We start from the raw sequence: 21015 nt of genomic DNA, 5'->3' as shown, positions 1-21015 counted from the left end.
ATCCCCGTTCCCCGGCCCGGCCCCCCGGCAGCGCTGCGGGCTGGGGCTGGGGCGGGGGCGCCGCCCCATTGGCCGAGCGCGGCCCCTCTGCCGCGCTCCCATAGGCCTGCGCCGCGCCCGGCCCCGCCCCGAGGCCGCTCCGCCATTGGTCGCCCGGCCCGGGAGGGCTCCGCCCAGGTCCCGCCCCCTCCGGGGTCATTTAAGTTTATGGAAGAAAATAAATAAATAAAGTGGGAAATAGAAATGCGTAGAAGGCGGGGGGGGCGTGGCGGGGGGGAGCGCAACCTAACCTGCTGCCTGGCCCGCGGCGACCAATCGGTACGCGAGTGCCGGCACGACTGACACCTCCGCCCAGCCAGTCAGCGCTCCCGAGCTGCGAAGACGGCCCCCTAGCGCTCTAAAATCTGGCCAATCAGAGGCGCCGCACGTTTGACCGACGTTTGCGCCTTCCAATAGGAGGGGGGCATAGCGGACCGGCTTTGCCTATCGAGAACTAGACGTGCGTCGGGAGGAGAGGGGCGGGCCCAGACGGCGACGGGAGGCGGAGCCCGCCCTGAGTGGCGGCGCTGCGAGCCAATGGGTGCGGGCCGGCGGGGCGGGGGGGCCGGGGGCCAATGAGGGGGCCCTGCGAGGCGACGGCGGCCGCCTCTGAAAGTGCCGCGAGCCGGCGGCGCCCAGCGCGGGGCAGGGGAAGATGAGAGAGGTACCGGCGCTTCCGGGGTCAGCGCGCGGCCGGGGGCGGGGCCCGCGCGCGCTCCGCCCAGCGGGGCGGGGCGGGCGGGTGAGGGGCGGTGGGGGGGGGCTGAGGGGCTGCCGCGTCCCGGCGGGGAGGGAGCGGCGCGGCGAGTCCGGCAGGGGGAACGGCTCGCACCCGCCGCCTCCCAGAGCTTTTTCGCCGTCCCGAAAAAGTTTTGGAGCCGGCGGGGCCGCTCCCCTGAGGGTGCGCGCGGCCGGAGAGGGAGACTTGGCAGCGACGTTCCCCCCGCCTGTCCCCCCCCGGCGCTGCTCCTCCTCCTTCTCCAGCCGCGCCGCTGGGAAAAGTTGGCGGCGCTCGTTTGTGAGCGAGGGTCGGGGAGGGAAGAGATGCCCAAGAGCCATCTGGACACGATCCCGTACAGCGTGCTCCGGGATGACCCCGCTCGAGCAGAGGGGTCGGAGCGGGTGTGTGGCCCCCTCCAGCCTTGCCCAGCCTGTGCTTCGGTGGTTCTGAGAGGGCAGGTCGGGGTTATCCCCCGGGAGAAAGGCAGTGCCGGTGCCCGGGGTGCCGGGCTGGGCAGGAGCTGCTCGTCCTCCCGCACGGCAGAGCTCCGCTGCCGGGTGGTTTTTCGGGGTTTGGTTGGTTCTCGCTGCCGTCCCCGAGCGCTCACGGAGCAATCGGCTGTTCGCCCGTGTTCCCCGCGGAGGCTGTGGCAGCGGGGTCCCGGCGGAGCGCTTCCAGGGCTATCGGCCGCTCGTCCTTCCTCCCAGCGCCGGGCAGCTCCTGTGCCGGGGGGACAGCGCCGTGTGCCCGGCTTGCCGTGTCCCTTCAGCAGGGAGGGGGCTCCGCGTTCGGCAGTCAGCGGGAAAGAAATGGGTTTGCAGCTGGAGGAGTAAACGGGCTGCCGCACTGCCCGTCGTGTTCCCACACTCGCCTCCTTTTGTAGCCCAGCGAGTCGGTGTTCTCAGTTTAAAAGCCCTCCTGTCAGACTTGGAGCCCTCTGTGCAAATGGGAAATTGTGGGAAAGTAAGACTCGCTGTCGAGTAAAGCGAATTAATGTGCAAAGCCTGAAGCTCGGCTCTCTGAGCAGAGTCATTCTTTGGGAGCAAAAAATATCTCTATAAAAGCTGTTATTGTCTACAGCTACCGGCTCACAGTCCTGAAATCCAAGCGCTTTCCTGGGTCTTTCTGAATGCCTGGATGTGCTCTCATACAGAAATGATGTCTCTGGTATTTACGGGGCTGAGGTTGTAGAAACGCAGAACCATTTCGCATCTGTGAGTCTCGGGGTGCTTTGCAAGAAAGGGTAACTCAAGACAAAAATAAATCTGTGATAGGAAAGTACTGTATCCTAGTCTGATACACACAAAAACCCCTCAGAGGCAAGAGCTCTTTCAGCTGTTCAGAGGATGCAATGAGGACACAGTATTAGAGCTGACTGGGAGGAACCTTCCCTCCCCAGTGGAAAATGTGGTATTTGTGAAGCAGTTTTCTGCAAGAAAGTTCCAGTTTTACTAGGGAAAAAAGTTACATTATTCTGGCCAGGAAATTAAAGTGATGGTTCATGGCTACCTGCCTTGCAGACTTCTGTCAATTCTACTTTCTGCTTACAAGGAGAAACCACTGTTAATAAAATCTTCCCCTCAGAGACTTCCACCTTTTCCCCCCCTTTTGTTTCCTTCCCCCCCCCCCCCCACCCGTTTTCACCCCTTTAAAATGAATTTCTTGGAATTTTTATTCCACAAAGGACGTGAGAGCTTTACTTCTTACTCTGAAACAGAACTAAATATTTTTTCACAGCACAAAAATTCCAGTATTTGGCCAGCCCGATTCAAAACTTCTGGAAACTTGGGGCCAGATTTTTGGCTTGTACAAACTGGCTAGTTCCATTGTGTTTAGTCCACAGAGGATTTGGCCCTAGTTAATTAATGGTTCACCCAAGGTCATGCAGCGAGTTGATTTTTAAAGCTGGAAACTGAATCCTGTCATACATCTTGAAGTTTGCTGCACAACATTATATTTTTCTTAGACAAGCTGGATTAATAAGAGGCAGAATCCACGAGGCTCTGATTGCAACTTTTCTTAAAAATCATGTTCTCAAAAAAAATCTATTCAATCGTGATCTTACTAGAAAAGCGAGTAAATATGTTGTAATTAGTGCATAGGTGACACTGACTATCGAGGGAGAGAGAGGCCTGAAAAACTGCTTTTGTTATTTAAACCTTTTTTCAAAGTACAAAAGCATTTGATTGGCACTTCGCTGATTTAATAGTCCATTTGTAATGCAGGAAGAACATTACAGAAAATTTTAGCATTATTTTAAATCTCATCATTTAATCTGTAGGTGTTTTTTAAAAATCCTCATTTCTAGGAGAAGAAAACTTTCTGATAGCATGTGGAATCTGTGACTAGTCAGTTGTTAAAGATATGAATGCCTTGTATCTTCCAAAATGAAATGGTTTATGAGTCTTAAAATGTATCCCTTTTGTTGCGGTAGCACAGAAGTAAAATACGAGAAAAGTCCTTCTGGCTGAGGATTTAATGTTTGGTCTTATTGTGATGTAACATTAGGAATGGAACCTAAGCCCTCTGTTTTAAAATCAGGGCTGCCAGCATTCATATTAAAGTGAAGAACTGTTCAGATCCTGTGCAGCAGCGCTGTCAGAAGTACGAGATACCAGCTAGCCCATTCAATTGTCTGAATTTAAGAGGTGGTCTTTCACCTGTTCTTGCATAATGATGCATTGTGAAGGTGGATTTTATTTTTTTTTTCCTGTTTTACACAGGGGGAAGTTACAAAGACCAGAAATCTAGACTGGCTGCACACACCCCTTTCCCCCAGTGTTGCTAATTTTTCAGGGGAAAATAAGATTTCATGAAGTTCATAAATGCTTGTTTCTGCCTTCCAAATGTTCGAGGAGTGGCTTCATTGCTAAAATATTGTATGCTAGCAAGACTTTGAATTAAACAGCACTGAAATTATTTCCCAATGTCAAAAAGCAGTCAGTGACAGAGTTTGTACAGAACTTCTGCCTCCCAGGCCACAGCTGCACCTATTGGCTTCATTGTCCCATCCCTCCTACGCACATGCATGCCTGGCATTGTTTTGGAAATACAGCAGAAACTTGATAATTCAAACTGATGACTCGGAGAGCCACTTGTGGAATTAATTTATTGGGTAAATTAATGACTAGATATACAGGCAGATTTAAGGGGAAAAAAAAAGGTGGTGTGTCATAATGTATGGTTTGTTACCTCAGTGTGATTTATTTGTCACTGCATGAATTGAGTATCTTGGAAAATATTTTGTTGGAAATTTTGCAAGTAAAGTCTTAAATCTCAGCATGGTTCTGTTCTTGTTATGTAAATCTGTGAGGGGAATTGGGTTTTCAGCTCTTCAGTGACGAGTTATAATTTGGTATTAGAAATTAATCCATAGCACCTATTTTGTGGCACAGGATTTATAGCATGCCTCAGAGGTTAAACCATAGCCTTAGTATACTGATCTGTGCTGTAGGCTTATTTGATTTCGGCAGGGCTGCCTGCCTAAGACAAATAGGATTTGATCCTTGCTGGGTAACCTTGGTCAAAATCCAGGCAGCCCTCAAGACTTACTATTTCCATCATGGTATTAGAAAATAAGTGTGTTCTTTCTGTTTATTTTTCACAGGGCCTCAGTATTGTTCAGTATATTTTGTCATGTGAGGCTGTAAATCCCTTCAAGCGAGGTGGAATTTTAGATTTGCAAACTGTTCCCAAATGATTGCATGTGTATCATAAAGGAGAAGGCAGTCCTCTAGCCAAGAATGGACAGAATTTACTGAGTTTAGCTCATTAAGATTCCAGAGTGATTGCAGATATTAATGTAGAAGATGCTATGGGGAAAAATAATTATTTTTAATTTGCTGGAAGTACCAAATTAATGTTAAGTAAGCAGAATTCATCGGTAATTGCTCAAGAAATCTTACCAGCAGTTTAGGCTCTCTGAAGAGAGAGGTATTGCAGAGTGTGCACAAATCATTACATTATTGATAAACAAACAAAAAAATTACAGTGTCTCAAATTGGCAGCTATTAGTAAACTTTGCTTGTTTGCCTTTACACAAGCATGCTGACCCTTGATCTTGGGTATCAGAGCAACCCAAGCAAGTCAAAATTCAGTTCTTCAATTTTCATGAGCAGTATATTCACTGAGAAGAATCATTGAGTATATCTGAAACAGAAGAAAATAGTTGTCATTGACTAGTTTTCACAACCAGAGGTGATTTTGGAACGTCTGTGTTCCTTTGGGAAGTCCCATGTTTGTGACCCGAGTAGGGTGAGCAGGAAATAAAAAGATTTTGGTGTGTAGATAATTTTGTGCTTACTGATATAAATGGACCTCAGATTATACTCTTATTTTCCCAGATATTAATGAAAGATGCCTCAAGGAATACCGGAATAAGACATTTTGTTATCAAATTTCCTTTGTAAGAGAAAGTTCTGATTTTGACTCTTTAACAGCTTATTCAAAGAAATAATTATTCTTTCATCATTCCTTATTTTTTAAATCTAGTATGAGGTCCAAGCCAGTTATTGATTCTTATATTTTCTTGAAAGCATATTGAAGACTGAGTACTTGTTTACTGGTCTGGTTTCCTGGCTTAAAACTTGTGCCTCATGAAGTTCTCTGCCACAAATAGCATATTTGACTTTAGGGAAAAATTGCTCACTCTTTGTTTCCTATCTGTGCAACAAGAATAATACCATGTGCTGTCATCACAAATATTTGCAAAGGTATGTACATGGAGAATTCCAAAATGCAGCCATCAGAGTTATAAATAATATCTAAAGTAATAATTTCAGTGCCAATTTTTCCATTGGCTGTTTGGTTTGACAATAAATACCAGTGTCAGTAGTTTTATAAACTTTGGTTCAGTTATTCTAGGTTTACATCAGAAAACAGAAGGTGGCTTAGACATGAATTTCCTCTTTGAAATAACTGAAGTGACATCAGTGGAATTATACAGGAATGATTTTGGCATTGATAATGCTGAAAGACATAGTGCTCTCTGAGTGCTTTGGCCTCATATAAAGTGAGCTGCATTAGTAGTACAGGGGTTCAAAGCTCCTTTGGAATTGTAGTCTCCTCTCTACCATTTTAAGCTTTTAAGTACTGCAGGTAGCAAGTACACTTTCTGGAAGAGCTTCCAGGATTCAAAACTGTGTGTCTCCCACCCAATAGTAATTGTGAAAATGAATTGCCTAATTTCCCATATGACTTTTAGCATATTCGTTTGACTAACGCTTAAGAAAGTGGAAGTTTTAAAGCATTTTTGTAGCAAACTCCAGTCAGACATCTAGGCTGCTTTTCTTATACATAACACTTTCTATTTCCAGACACTGTAAATATTTGCCTTCAGAATAGCTTTGTGCAGTGTTTACCCACATCACTTTAGGAAGATGAAGAAAGCAGAAAATACCCACTGTTTCCAAAACTGGTGATAATTTTTAAATGCTTGTATTTTTGTATGCATCTTTTGAGACCCTGAGGCTTTATTTCCACCACCACTGGTTCTGTACACTTCCGTCTCCCAATGGTGCTGGTTGTAAGTTGCAGTCATTGAGCATAAGTACCTCAAGGTAGATATTAAACACTGTCAAAACTCATGTAGAAGTTACAGCTTTTAGGTGCAGCAAAAACAGCAAAGTTATGGGAAACAGGTTGGAAGTGCCTGAAGTTTGGCCGTCTAGAAAAACTGTCATTCTTCCCTATTTTTAAAGGTACCAGAATGAAATTAGGAATTGAAATGGCAGGTGCTGCTGTTCTTCTGGTAAAAGCAGCAATATCTGTTTTATTAAGCAGTTTTCTGTTTCATAACTGTAAAGTAAATAAATAAAATCTTTGTGCTGTTTAGGTGGAGTTTAAATGTGGGTTCCAGATTGTCTCCAAAACAATTTATAGGACTTCTCCGCCATTGTAGTGTATGAATAACGCCCACTGAACTCAATGTGAGGGTTTTTTAATTGTGTGGCTGAAAAGAAGAGTCCCTATTTATAGCATTCAAACGTTGGCAGGTGCAAGACTGGTGAGAAATGTTAGTCTCACACATACAAACTAGTTGTTTAGGAGAGACTTCTACGTGGTGGGAGCTGCTCCTCGCTGGGCCGCTAGAATCAACAGCGTTGCTCAGTGGCTGTCTTCTTGTTGAGATCAATCAGCTTGCATTTCCAGGAGGGTGTGTAACGAAGAAGGGCCTGATAGTGCTGATTGCAGTAATATACTTAGCTATGGCAGCCTTAGCTATTATTTATAGAAGTGCTAATTATATCAATAGAAATAGCAATATTAATACTGTTAAGTGTCAGAATCCACGCTTGACAGCATGAACTAAACACAGCTACTGTGAAACAAAGCAGTCAGCTTGTCTCCCTTGTCAAACCACCAATATGCATTTCAGGAAGAGTACACACCCACCTTAATTGCTTGGGGTCTCACCATTTTTGCTCATCTTGTTATATCACTATCATTTCAAGCTGAAAACTCACAAGACCGGCTGTTCCCATGAAGTGTAGACTGTATTCAAAGTCAGTCTGGAAAATTCAAACTGTGACTAAAAGTGTTACAGTGGATTCCAGTTTAATTCTGTCGTCCTACAATGCTGGAGACTGCAAGTGTCTTGAAGTTCAGAATCTGACCCAAACTTTTTAAACTTTTTTTTTTTAGTCCATATCCTACCACTTCTTGTTTACAACATAGTTGGTGAGGACTCACGTAGATTTCAGTACCCACAGTTACCTTCAGACTACATTACAGCCAGCCTTAATTGGCATCTTTTAAAGGGCAGAAATCATATTACCAAAAAATAAACAAAACTAAAAGAAAACAAGAGCATATTGAGACTTATTATCTGGCTGCTTTTTTAACATTTAAAATATGCTTGATTTCCTGTCACAGCTCTTGTTACATCTGCCTACCTCTTGTGACAGTGTTTTAGACTGACTTCCCACAGGAGCTTACAAATCAAGCAGGTTAATGTCTTCATTAAAACTGAATAACAGTTTACTTTGGGAAAAAAACATATTAAATATTTCAGGATATTGAACACCAAACTACTATTAAGCTTTAACTTATGCATTTACTTTTCTGACACTTGCTCTCCGATGGGACGTGTAGCTCAAGTTAATGTCACTCGAAGTGATGTTTAAGACTTCATGCGAAAGTGTTTCCAACCCCTTCTAGATGATTTTACTCTAATTCTATCACTCTGTACTTGAGAAAAAGTTTTAAATAAGTTATTTCAGCAACTTGCCATACTTATTTTGGAAGTGTACTGGGTATAAATGTCTCCTTTAGAGTTTTTAAATAATCCTTTCTATGTCCTAGATACATGTGGTGCATTGTATAAAGAGAGTGACAGGCTGTTGGCCCCTGGACATATAAAGAATGTCCTTAGCATGCTTTGCTTTTGGGAGGAAAATTCAAGGATTGTTGCAAACAGAAAAGGTTTGGGTTTTGTCACCTATGACTGCAATCTACCTTAAGGCATGATTGATTTAGTAGATCATGGGGATAGAAATGGAGGCACATGGCCAGTAGGTCAAGGTTTCTCAGCTGGCAAGTGGAGATATTCTGTGTGGGCTGCTGTTACTGCAGAACTGTGGGCTTGTGTCATTTTCATTCTCTGTAGAATCCATTTGCAGTGATGCCATGTGGGACACAGGGGCATCCCATCAGTAATAGGAATGGGGTTTGTTTGGGTTTCTTTTGTTCATGTTGCACTGCAAATTCTGTTGGTGTAATTTGCTTTGTCAGCTCTTTTGCTTGTGTTGGGATTTTTTTTTGACCTCTTCATTTGGCAATCCTACAGTTTACTTATCTATTATCAGAGCTATGTCAGACAGTTATGCGTCATTCTTTCTGGATCAGACTGCAGCAGCATCCCAGTACATGATGCAATCAAGTTACATTCCTCCACTGGCAGATTTAGACCAATCCTTTTGAAGTTTGTTAATGTATCCAAAATCAAAGCCACTTTCAGTTCTGCACTGTAAGAATACTGATACTTTTTAGTAACCCTTGCCATCATTGGTCTGTAATAATCCTGGAGCTCTTCTGACATCCATTTAAACTCTGTGAACAGGTATCTGTGAGTAAATCTCCCTGAGGAGTTACAAACTTTTTTTAATTATTTACATCTACTGTTGGAATTCTGTCTTGCATTGCATACTGGGCTGATTGCATAGATGATACAATATGATGCAGAAAGAAATGTAGGATGTGTGTAGAACATAAATATATGCCTTAGACTCATGAATATATTACATAAAAAATAATTCCTACTGTAATGCTCCTCGCTTTTGCTGTGTTAACTTTAGGGAAAAAAAATTGTCCACAACACTTAGGATTTGGTTATAGTCAGAAAGAAACTGTTGAGAAAGATGAATGGCTTAGAGAATAACTTATGCAATAGGTCGAAAATAAAAAGCCTGGTTTAACTACTAGTGGGTATCTGAAAGATGTCATTGCTCAGTCGTGATGTTCTGGAATATAATGAGCACTAGCTCATCTCATTTGGGAAGCATGGTAATTCCTGGTAGGATAGGAGATAATTAACAAGTGCACATGGAATATGAATTGTTTTGGGTTGTTTTTTTTTTTTATTTTAACTCATGGTCACAATGCATTTAAGTTCAGTAGAGTAGAAAAAAAATTATTAGTTTTAGTAGAATAATTCTGTGGGGCGCTCCACTTTTTGAATAAACAAATACAGATCAATATTTTCTTTAATTTACTGGTCATGCACATTTAGTCAGTATATTGCCATTCACTCCCTTTAAGTAGTTCCACATGTCACATTTTTGGGAATTTCACATTTGTGGTTTGAAAACAAAAATTGTTGTGCCTAATCCTATCTTGCAAGATAAATAAGACAGACCTGTTTTTGTACCACAGTGGCTGAGTACTTGTACTCTTCTGATGCAAATACATACTCAGGTTCAGGATTTACTTTCTGAAAGGCCTTGTGGACATTTGTTAAGGCTTTGCATTTTGTTCCAGAAAAATGTAACATTTTTTTGAAAGGGTGTCAACTTAAATGGAACAAAAGTTACCAAAAAAACAAGGATTGAGATGAAGAGGGTTAATAATTCCCCTCTTTCAGTGATTGCTCATGCTGGTGCCACTGGGAGACATTCACCCAGCCTTGCTGTCCAGCCCCAGTTCTGTGGCTGCCATTCACTTGGGCTGATAATGTGGTGCTTTACCCCTGAGCAGCCCTGCTCATGGACATCATGATAACCTGGACCTGTCCTGATAAGCATGCTAACTGCAGATTCCCAATTAGTATTGATGTTATTTGCATGTGTACATTCTAACAGGAACTGGGGAGTCCCAGATGAGATCAGTGCCCCATCCACTGCTGCTGGGCATTTTACATACTGCAAAAGCAGCGCCGCCTCAGGAAGCTTTTAGTTAAAAAGGCAAGTCAGAAGAGAGGTGAGGGGAACAAAATGTTAGCATTTCCACTGTTGTGGTTGCAGACCAAGACACAGGGAAAAATTAGATGATTTTATTGTGATAATCCAGGGAAAGGAAATAGAGGTTTTCAGAGGCAACTAACTCCCACTAAAGCAAGTATGGGAGTGATGTGCCAACCTGCCATTTGTGCCTTTGAAAATGTCCCCAGGGAGTCTATTGTAGAGCCAAGCATTGAACTCTGATCTTCAGTCTTCCACCAGACAATTGTTCCTTTCTGCTTTAAGTGTTTTTAATTGAAAAATACCATCTGAACAGTGTCTGTAAAGAATTACTTTTCCTCAGAACCTCCAAAAGAAAAGCAAAATGATGTGCTGCAGCAATAAATTACCCAGGGATCAAAATAAAAACCACAGTCTTGTTATGAAAACCAGAACTGGTGGGTAAATACTGTGAATTTATGACACCACTGGAAAAATAAATCCACTCTGGTAAATGTTAATACTTTTAGAACTAAAGATTTTTGGTTTAATTATTAAACTATGCAAAACTCTTCTAAGCAGATTTTACATGCAAAAGCTACAGAATGTTTAAAAAAAACATAAAGAAGTTCATCCCTTGCTTTTCTGCAGGAACTATTTTTATCTATGTCGTTGTTTGTTTCAGAGAAGAGAATAAAAGTCCGCATGACGCTATCTTACTCTCCCCAAATAGCAGTAACACTCTTCCTTTTATATAGAGTTGCACATGTATTCATTCAACTTTCTCATCACTTTATTAGAAGGTAGACTCTTTTCCCATTTTGCAGGTTGGGAAGCCCTGGCAGAACTCTAGGTTACACAAATCCAGAGAAATCGTGAGAGTCAGATTACGCTGCTGGAGTGACCCATGTTCAGGTCACTCCAACACGTCCCCTAATAATATTTTACAAGCCTGAGCCATCTGTGTGTGATGAGATCAGAAGTAAGGAAGTCTGTAGTTGCCAAGAGAATTTTAGCAAGCAGAACTGTACAACTACAAAGAAATCCTAAAGCATCAACAAAGCAAGCTCAGAGAAATATTCACACTTAGCTGTTTTTGACTTTTTTAATTGGAGAGTGTTCTTGTTAAATTTTAAGGGTTTGTTCTTCCTGTTGCACACCTAATTATTGATCATATTGTGAACTTTGCATGCATTATTAGGAGTCTCCAAAATGGCTAATACCATATTTTGCAAAAACAAGAAGACAGTACTGATGCATCTCCCAGTGCACATGGAGGGGTAGTCAACCCTTACATCTTGGCTGCATCCCAGTGGTTTGGCTTCCTTCCCCTCACAAACACACACACAAACATACAAGCTCAGAAGTACCCCAAACAAGAGACCCCCTGAGAATTCCCTGCCTACTTCTGATCCATGGACTTCTTGCCATGCATGGACTTCACATCAGTGAGATCGGGTATTACTTATGTCTTCCTTCTTTTACTTTGTGTAAGATGAACTTCACAAAAACAAATAAATACAAAGTATAGGCCTTTCAAATGCTCTGAGCATCAGTTTCACTCTTCTCCCTTTGAACACAACTGGGACTTGACTGGAGGTGAAATTAAGCCCACATTGAGCATTTTCAACACTTGCAGTCATAGAAGAATTTATAATCCTACAAAAGGAATTCTGAAGCTCATCAAAGGATATGAATCTTTAGCTCTCAAGAATGGTACTGATTCTGGAACAGAAGGTCCCTTGAGCTGCTTTCTTGGTTACTATGGGTTAAGTTCAACTAGGCTTCCTCCCAGTTTGTTTTATTAGAAAATGGTATTTATTTGACTGTGGTATGCTACCTAAAATTGTTATAATTTGTTTCTTTATTTCCATAAACATTTCTCTGTTTGTTTTGGAAGAGTGGTTACTTAAGGGAAAAAAAAAAAAAAACAACAAAGTAAGCTTAAAAATACATTGCTTGTCTCCCATATCAAATTTTCTCTTGTAATCAGTGTATATAATTTTCCTATAGCACCACTCTAAACAAAATAAGTCAAACAAAAGAAAAGAGAAGGAAGAGAGACATTAGAAACTATTTTCAAAATGGCATATCAGACCACACGCGCTTATGGGGTAAAATAGATTTATTATTTTGGTCAGTACAGTGGAACTTATGAGAAGTTTTCTTTTTTTATACAAAGTTAGTTCAGAGTAGATTAAAGTTTATTTCAAACTCAGCATATTTGACCTCAAGCATCATAAGAGTCATGTAGAATTGGCTCATGCTATTAAATTCCTACAGCGAACTCCATAATAATGATTAATTTATTTCATAAACTCTCTTCATAATTAATACAGGTTTCATTGTGGGCACTGCTATTCTCATATTGATTATCTCTACAATTTAGATTGGACTCGTAAAATGATGTCTTTGTTTAGTCTGATGGCCAAACATTTATTTTACTTGGATAACTCTCATCATCTGCAAACTGGACTGGGGATATTACTCTCATAGAAATTACAAATATTTAAGACCTATTCCATGCAAGAGCAGGGATAATTCTTTGGCACCTGAGGTTAATAATACTTTGGAGTTTTCTGAGGCTTCTCATCTGAACATCTGAGTTCTTTATGAACAATTAATTAAGCTTTAAGATACCCTTCTGAAATAGGAGAGCATTAGTAGCCTCCTGTACTGGATAAACTGATATTTAGAAATTACTTAGTTCAAGTCACCTGTCAAGTTTTCTACCTTCATGTTGGGTATAACCCATATTTGCTTATCACCTATCTTACCCTTCAGTTCTGAGATTTTCTCATCTGGCATGACAATTTTTGATGTGGCATAGTTCCCTTTGGCAAAATATGCATTTTAGACAATTGTAATGGCTGGATATGCTTTAGCTGCTGGAACAAATGTAGACCTTTCTTGTTGCTTGGTTTTTTTTTCAAAAATAATTTAATTTTATTTCTAAAAGTTTATCTAAACTACAGTAAAATCAGTAGTCTTCTAAGACTCTAATAATCCCTTTTTAAAAAAACCCTCAAAACGTGACTTTCACATTTCAGACTTCAGGAGAAGCAGCTTTAATTGGAAAAGCAGAAAATAGAGAATGATGGTATAGAGAAGGTAAAGAGCCACAAACCAGATTTTGCAACATTACCCTGTGCACTCCATGCAATGTTGTGCAACAGGTGAGCCCTTCTCTTGGTCAGTCTTGTGTATATAAATAATGTAAATCCACTTTATTGTAATATTAGAGGAAACCCTTCTCATATTACTGAGAGATCTCAAGGATGGGGGCAGTACATTTTGTTTAGTTCTGTTGCCCAGGTCCTGGAGGGTCCTGAGCCCCATGGGAGCTGCTGAGCTCTCCTTGTTTTGTTAACTTCAGAGGGTGCTGGGGGAAAGTTTCAGTGACTGGCAGAAGTTAATCTTTGGAAAGCCTTGGAGACAAACAGGAATTCCATTTTTTGAGTTGAATTCAGCCATCCTGCTGTTGCCAAACCTAAAAGGAGAAGGAAATGTGGATGTAAAAAGCAGCACGTATATACATATTAATGCTTCCAGTACAACATCCCCCATGCCTGAGGACAGTAAGTGCAACTGAGGACATGGTGAGGTTTACAAGAGTACCTCACATGTTGAGATGCTTTATAGTCCCCCCCTGTGAATAGCGTAGCGAAAACCATATGTGAAATATAAATATACTGGGACTTAAAAATGGAGCTGCATTCCAGCCTTTTAAATTAATTTTGTAACGTGCAGCATGTGAAGGCTTAATGTGTGTTGTATCCAATGCTAGCTGAATACTGCAGGGCTTAATAAATGCAGTGTGTACTGGAGACACCAGAGGGTCTGATGGAAGACGTGAGAGGAGGAGAAGAAGAGGGCGGAAATAGCACATTTTAGTGAACGAACAAATCCGGTTCGAACCAACTGCGTGCTTGCTTCCTTCAGTCCAAAGGCAACAATGAACTCCCGTTGTCATGCTGAGTCAGTTGGCAGTGACTCACTTTATCAGTCTCAAAATTGTCCAGCATTTCATCAGAACTGGATTACACAATGGATATTTCCTTTTCCCCCCTTTTTTTTTCCCCAATACACTTTTAGTATTAATAGGCCCATAAATCATCCAGTGCTAACATGTTTCCTCATTAACTTCTACTTTTTTAATTATAACATTAATAATCATACAACTTCCCAAAGAGGGAAGTGTAGTAATCCCAATTTGACTCGGAATTCTCAAGGAAAAGCTTTCGTAGTTATGTGATTCTCTCAGTTAAAAATAAGTTAAAGCCTTTTGTTACCTTCCACAGGATATTGGCATAGCTAACATATGCTCACAATTGTTCAGCTAAGGTATGTGTTCTCTTTTGGGTGTGGAGGGAAAACTTGTACGTGGAAACAGCAGCCAATGTATCAAAGTTGAATTTTTCTCCCCAGCATGACTTTTTTTTGTTTTTTTCTGCAAAAGCCTATTGGAGGAAACACTCAAATGCAATATATTATCCACTGAAACAGCACACACAAATGATGTGATGTATTTTACGGGTGTATTTATCCACAATACAAAAAGACACGTTACCTAAAATGCAAAGTGTGTGATTCTGTACTTAAAATCTTCGCAGTCTCTGTAGTTTGTGAAAAAATTTAGGTCTATGAAGCTTTATATCTATCTCTGCATGTTGGTGCACTTCACTAGTTTATTTGATTTTAGCACCTATGCTGTTACACAGTTTCAATGAAAGCAATATGAATAAACTAAAAATGTGTAAAAAGTGACGCTGAGTTGGATGGACAGCAATGCATCTGTTCTAAAATCCAGCATTTTTAAGTTCAGCCATCTTGTCTGCCCTAATTTAACATCTGTATTTTCCACCTGTATGATTAAATTAATTGTGTTCTATCAAATCAATTTTTTAATCACATATTGAGGGCAAGATATGTATATTCAGTTTTTAATCTTAAAATGTTGGAGATACATGGAATATGTTCAATGATGTCTTATCCTGGGTTTAATCCCATCCGTCTGTGTTTCGACTCCATTCTGGTGGCTATGAAATGGAAAGCTTCCAAGAGTCTTTGAATAATTTTTTAATTTTGTTCTTCAGTGGTTCTAGTTCTTTGTTGTTAATTAGATCAAACCACATTTCCACTGAGGCTGTAATGGTAGTGTCATCAGCCTGTAATCTGTCAAGTCCCTCTGAAACCTCCTTCAACTGCTTTTGTAAATTTAGTACCTCTCTGTAAAGTTCCTTGCAGAGAAAAATGTGTGCTATTTTTTGATCAAAGTCCTTCTTGTTCTCAGTGCAAATTTCAAGACACTTGTTGATGCAAATGCAGAATCACGTGTTTCTGAGATGAACACTGAGTGTCTCTGGGAACCACGGGCACTTTTTCACTCAGGTTACCCTTTTTCACTGGAGTTATCCAGCCTGCTGGTAACAGCAGATTTGTCTTTAGGCTCTATAGTACAGGTTTGGAAGAGTTTGGCCATTACTTTTTCACTTAGTGTGGCTGAAATACAGCACTGAGCAGCCATCTATCAGAAGCAGAAGAAATAGTTTTAAACATTCTTGTTTCAAATTTGGTTTTTTCTGTCTAACCAGATAGTAAAGACAGCTTTCTCATGCAGTTCTCATTGCTGGATATCTTTGGTAACACTGCACCACTATCTGTGATTTTCATTTTTTAATAGCATACAAAGACATACATTTCATTGTCCGTAAACTTGTGGTCATTAGGAGATAATTTGTCATGTTCAGATTGCCAACCTGCACTAATGACACTATTCAATGCTGTTACCTTTTCTTTTATTATCCTCCTGTTTCTTCTGTTGGAGATTCTTGTAGTGGACAGCTGAATTTACAAGTCTCTAAAAGAAATGTTTCAATCATTGCTATCAGTTGCTCCTTTTGTATTCCACTGAAGGCAACATCATTAAGAAAAAATAAGGTTGCATCTGTCTTGTTAAGCAGAGATTTTCTTTACAGCATAATCAACTGGTAAGCTTATTTCTGGGTCTTCAAAACACAAAGGTGTCTAATGTTTAAGAGCATCTAGGAGATTTGGAACACAGATTTAAATCATCATTGCAGCTACATTTAATAATGATAATGGCAGCATTAAAACATCTCACTTTCAGGATCATGAAACTCATCAGAGTCCTGCTTTAGTAGTTTCACTGAAAAGGACATCTCATCTTGAGGAGTCTTCAAAAATAAATCATCTGCATTTTTTGAGATGGATATGAAGTCATCCTAACTTTTTGAACAATTTTGACAATGCCTCCACTACACTGTTAAAGAATTATCTTGGGTTTTGTTACTTTGGTACATGCATACACTTGTTGCTTTTGCCAACTTCTCTTGAAGTCAAATAAATTAATATTTTTAAATGTCTTGACCATTTATCTTCAGTTTGTAATATTGGTATCTTTAATATTATCAGTAGAGCAAGAAGGCTACAGTCTGGATTTAACAGTTGGGATAGAAAACTTGTATGAGAGCGCTGGCTTTTGATAGACTTGTTAGAGAATACTCAGATTACTTAATGGAAGTTTTTGGATACTAGAAGTATTATATGTTCATGTTCAAACTTGTTTTGTTTATTACTCTTTTTTTAGCATAATTTGAAAAATTATTCCATTGACTAGTAGCATGTCTCTCATCAGGCCCTCAAAGTGTTACTCCCCATGTAAGTGGGAAGGAAAGAGTTTATGTTTTTTGCTGTATTTTAAGAAGGGCAAAACTGCTTTACTCATGTCACTTTCCTGTTGAGTCTTAGAATGTTTAAATTTCTCATTTGCAGATAGAAAATAGAGCCTGTTTTTTCAAGCATCACTTCTTCCTATTCTTTGTTATTTTCATGTAAACATTTCTAAGTGTCAGATCCTGAATAGTCAGCACTGGATTGTTTCTGTGTCTGACATTGTAAATACAGGTAACATGACTCATGGACTCTTTGCCAAACTATATATAAGCAACTCCTGGAGCAAAATGCTATAACATCTTCCCTGGGTCTATTGTGAGGAGCTGAGCAGGCGATCTTTGGTCAAATGTATTTGTGCTTTTGAAACACCTCAAGCTTTGTCAGGGCTTTGTCTTTACGATCACATCTGTGTGAGTTTTGGTTTGGTGTTTTACATGGGAGAGCATGGGGAGTACCCCTCTAAAAGCCAGTGCAACTCAGATGCTTTCTATTGCTAAAAAAAGAAAAATATGCTATTTTACCAGTGCCATACAATTTGTGTTGCTTTTGTTCATATTTATGATATTTAGTGGTTCTCAATAGTCCATTGCCTTTTTTTGCCTCTGGGGATTTTTGTTTGTTTTTTCAATCTCTCTCACAGCTGCAAAGTAGCGTGCATCCGTGTGCCAGTAGTGTGCAAGGCTAGGCTGGGTGAGGCTTTGAACAACCTGGTCTAGTGAAAGATGTCCCTGCCCAAGGCAGGGGGTTGGAATTGGATGATCTTTAAAGTCCCTTCCAACTCAAACCATTCTATGATACTATGATTACCCTCTCTGTGCAATCTTAGCTGTAGTTCTCTCAAAATCCAGCTATCAGTTTTACAAGAAACTATTTAAACTGTTTATTGATGTTTTCTCAAAGATGGAAGTGCATATACTGCTTTAAGAGTGAGAAGGATGTATCGGGTACCACAGGAAATTCCAAGAAGCCTTCTGTGGCTTGAGAGCATGGCCACAGTGGGAGAAGTGTGTGGAGTAGTAACTGTGTGGGATGGTTGGCTCTTTATTCATCAAATCCTTCCCTGTCCCCATAGGGATGGTCTTAGGCCCAGAGCTCTGCTTAGAAATTCCCAGGATTTAATCTAATCTTGAGTGCACATGAGACAAGCGAGGACTGAAAGGCTGAGTTAGCAGGGAGTTGGAGAATTGGAGGTGCTAAGAGGAGCAGGGTAAAGGCTGCAACTCAGTCAGGGTCTTTTAGTGTACTTTTTTAATTACATGCCACAATCCACTGCATGCACAATCCCAGATGTGTGCAGATTTCCATGATAAGCCTAAAGACTGCTGTAGGAAATACTTTTTTTAGCCCAAGTAGTATTGCCTAGGAATGTTTTTTGAGCAGGTTTTCAGTTCAAAGTTAAACCTGTGATGTTAGTGGTGATTATGGCTGCTCCTAAAACACTCGAGTAACTTTTGGCCATTTCATTGTGACAATTGAGTAATTCATGGTACAATGTTTCCCTCCAGCTTGCCTTTGCCACAGTTTTCAATCCTCTCCCTAGTCTTGAATCTACACTTCTTTTTAGCAGTTAGAAAACAAACTTGAAACATCTTCTTTTACTCTAGAAGGAATTTTTTTTTTTTTTTTTTTTACTCCTTGAGGAGACTGAGATAACTTTATGCACTTTTCCCTTATTTTATTCCCCATTTTGCCTGTCTTGTTCCTTGATGGCTTTCCTTCTTCGATCAATTCCACCAATTTTAATTGGAATTTTTTTTCCTGTCTTCTCTTGTGATAAAAAGATATTTTCAAGTAATCTCCTTCTTTAGGCCCAGTGGTAAAAGGGCTGTCTTTGGGAATTTGGACATCTATTTTCCATTAAAATGAATGGAATGAAGTGTTAGTGTCTGGCAGGGATTTGAACACCTTTGAGCTATTGTGAAGCAAGTATTCTCATTCCTCTGAAAGTGAACTGTTGTAGAAAGGGATGGATAATGTTAAGCTTTGAGACCTGTGGATGCTGTAGAAACATGAATGTGGATAGAACCTGTAAGATTTTTGGTCTTTATTTGTCTTGCACATAACTTTTCTTAGAGGAGTAGCCTGTAGTTATCCCAAAGAACTTCAAGCATCATTAAGTACCTAACACTAAAAAATCTATATCAATTGTTATATCTTTCTGCTCCAGAAAATGTAGTTTATCACTTATCCTCATATTTTGAAGCAGGGGTCAGATTGAGTTGACTTTTAGCAGTATGCATGTGGTTTTGTTCCCTGGTGGTTGACTTTTTGTGCTCCAAAATTATAGCTTTAATTTAGGATGTAGAAAGCTTGTATCCTGCCTGACTGTGAGATTGTAATTAAAGATTGCATTAGATGTGAGCTGACACTTGTTTGTTCCAGTCAGTCTCCTAATACAAGAATTCTTGGATGTGTCAAGCAGTGTTGACTCTGAAGACAATTGTCAGTAATTTCAATGTAGAAACTATTTACTGTTTTACTGTTTTGTTTTTTTGGGGGAGGGTTTTGGGGTTTTTTTTGTGTTTGTTGGTTGTTTTTTTTTGTTTGGTTTTTTTGTTTGGTTTTTTGTTGGTTTTTTTTTTTGAGAAAAGAGATAATAATGTTAGATAGACCTTCAGCATTGTCACATTTTGATACTTGGAGCCCAGTGTACTGTTTATGTTGAAACAGCAATAGGGGAGAGTAATGCCCCATAAATTCTCTTCATTATAACCATGTGGCTATTTTTCTCATACCTGTTCTAAAGATGCTTACATGAGCTGCACATGGTGCCTAAACAGGCAGACTCAGCTCTCATGACTGAGAATAGCTGTGCTGCACCATTAACAACTTGCTCACAGTTTGCCCCTATAATCCCATATCTGGGAATCCCCAATGAATTTTTATGGTACATTGCAGCTTTACCCTGGGAATCCCTAGGAATTTCAGGCTGAAACTCATTTGCTTACTCAGTTGGATGGATGTGTGATGTATGGCTCGATATTTATGTGGGATTTTTTCAGACATGATTTTCTTCCCTTGCTTGGTGCCTGGCCCTCAAACTGTTTCCTGAAGCTGGTGAGAATTCCATGTAGCTGTAGTGGTAGTACCTTTGTTTCTGAAACAGAAGGCTTAAAGGTATACTGGCATTTATGGTTCTAACATCTGTGATATTATCACAGTGTGTTAAAAACAAATGTCGATGCATTGTGAGACTACAACAGAGACTACTTAAAGTCGTATTTGTATCCTGATTCTTACCAATATTTTGTTGGCTTCAGGACAACTCAACAAATGGAACAGTAGGACAGCAAAGTACCAGTTAATATAAAGTTATCTTTATTCCAACTTCTGTTTATTTTGCCGAATTTTTTTTGTTGCATATCATCAAATGGTTTCACAATATGACCTCTGACTTTGAAACAAAACAAATTAAGTGTTAGTTAGTTCTGATTAGTGCAATGTTAACACTGATTCTTTATTTACTCAAAAATCAGGAAATTAATGTTCCTCTGACAAACTTAATTATGTCTAATTGCACAGATATTACAAAGGGGATCTCTCATTATATAATCATAGATAATCCTGGTAGCAATAAAAAATCTTACAGTCCTAGCTAATATTTGCAAAGAAAGTTACAGAAAAGGAGCCCTTTGACCATAAAATAGTATCTGACTTGGGCTTGTTAAAAAACCTGACTGAAGAGTGGCATTGAAGTTGGTACACTTTGTTTCTATTATATCATTTTGAAAATATTATGTCACCTTGTTCTGTATGTTCTAGTTCTGTAATGAAAGGCCCTTTTGTTCAATCACAGGCAAAGTAAAAGTGTTGTTTGTCTATTGGATACCAAAGCTCATTTCTGTCAGACTTACAGCACCACTAACCTTGCTAGATCTTCCTATTTTTGACAGGTTTGATTGAGAGAAAGGTTCTTATCTCTGTTCTTGTGTGAAATAAGACTTGAGGCTTAATTTTCAGTTATTACAACTTTTTGCATTTAATTTCTTTGGCTTTAAATAATAAACTCTCTCATCTATTTCTTTCAAAATGAACTTCAATTAATACTTCAGGAAAAGAAATGCACCTCTAAACGTGTCCTTTAAAACAGCTGAGCAAACTGTGTTCACTTTATCAAAAAATATTCTCCTTTAGGCTAAAACTAAAGGACTAATTTGACCCAATCTAGTTTTTCTAATAGAGCTT

The 21015-nt window shown here is 40.1% G+C and overlaps 1 protein-coding gene across 2 annotated transcripts in view; it reads left to right on the top strand.

The window, feature by feature from the left end:
* The first annotated feature begins 565 nt into the window (after positions 1-565).
* Positions 566-21015, top strand: part of ZBTB20 (zinc finger and BTB domain containing 20) — a 503540-nt gene continuing 483090 nt past the window's right edge. For both annotated transcript variants that reach the window (XM_021548925.3, XM_085591313.1), the window contains exon 1: positions 566-703. The gene's annotated coding sequence lies outside the window, so the exon portion shown is untranslated. The remainder of the gene's footprint in view (positions 704-21015) is intronic.

The sequence above is a fragment of the Lonchura striata genome, chromosome 1, assembly GCF_050655825.1.
Source record: "Lonchura striata isolate lonStrDom1 chromosome 1, ASM5065582v1, whole genome shotgun sequence".
Lineage (NCBI taxonomy): Eukaryota > Metazoa > Chordata > Aves > Passeriformes > Estrildidae > Lonchura > Lonchura striata.
Note: the sequence above shows the minus strand (reverse complement) of the source record. Positions and strands in the feature narration are given on the sequence as shown.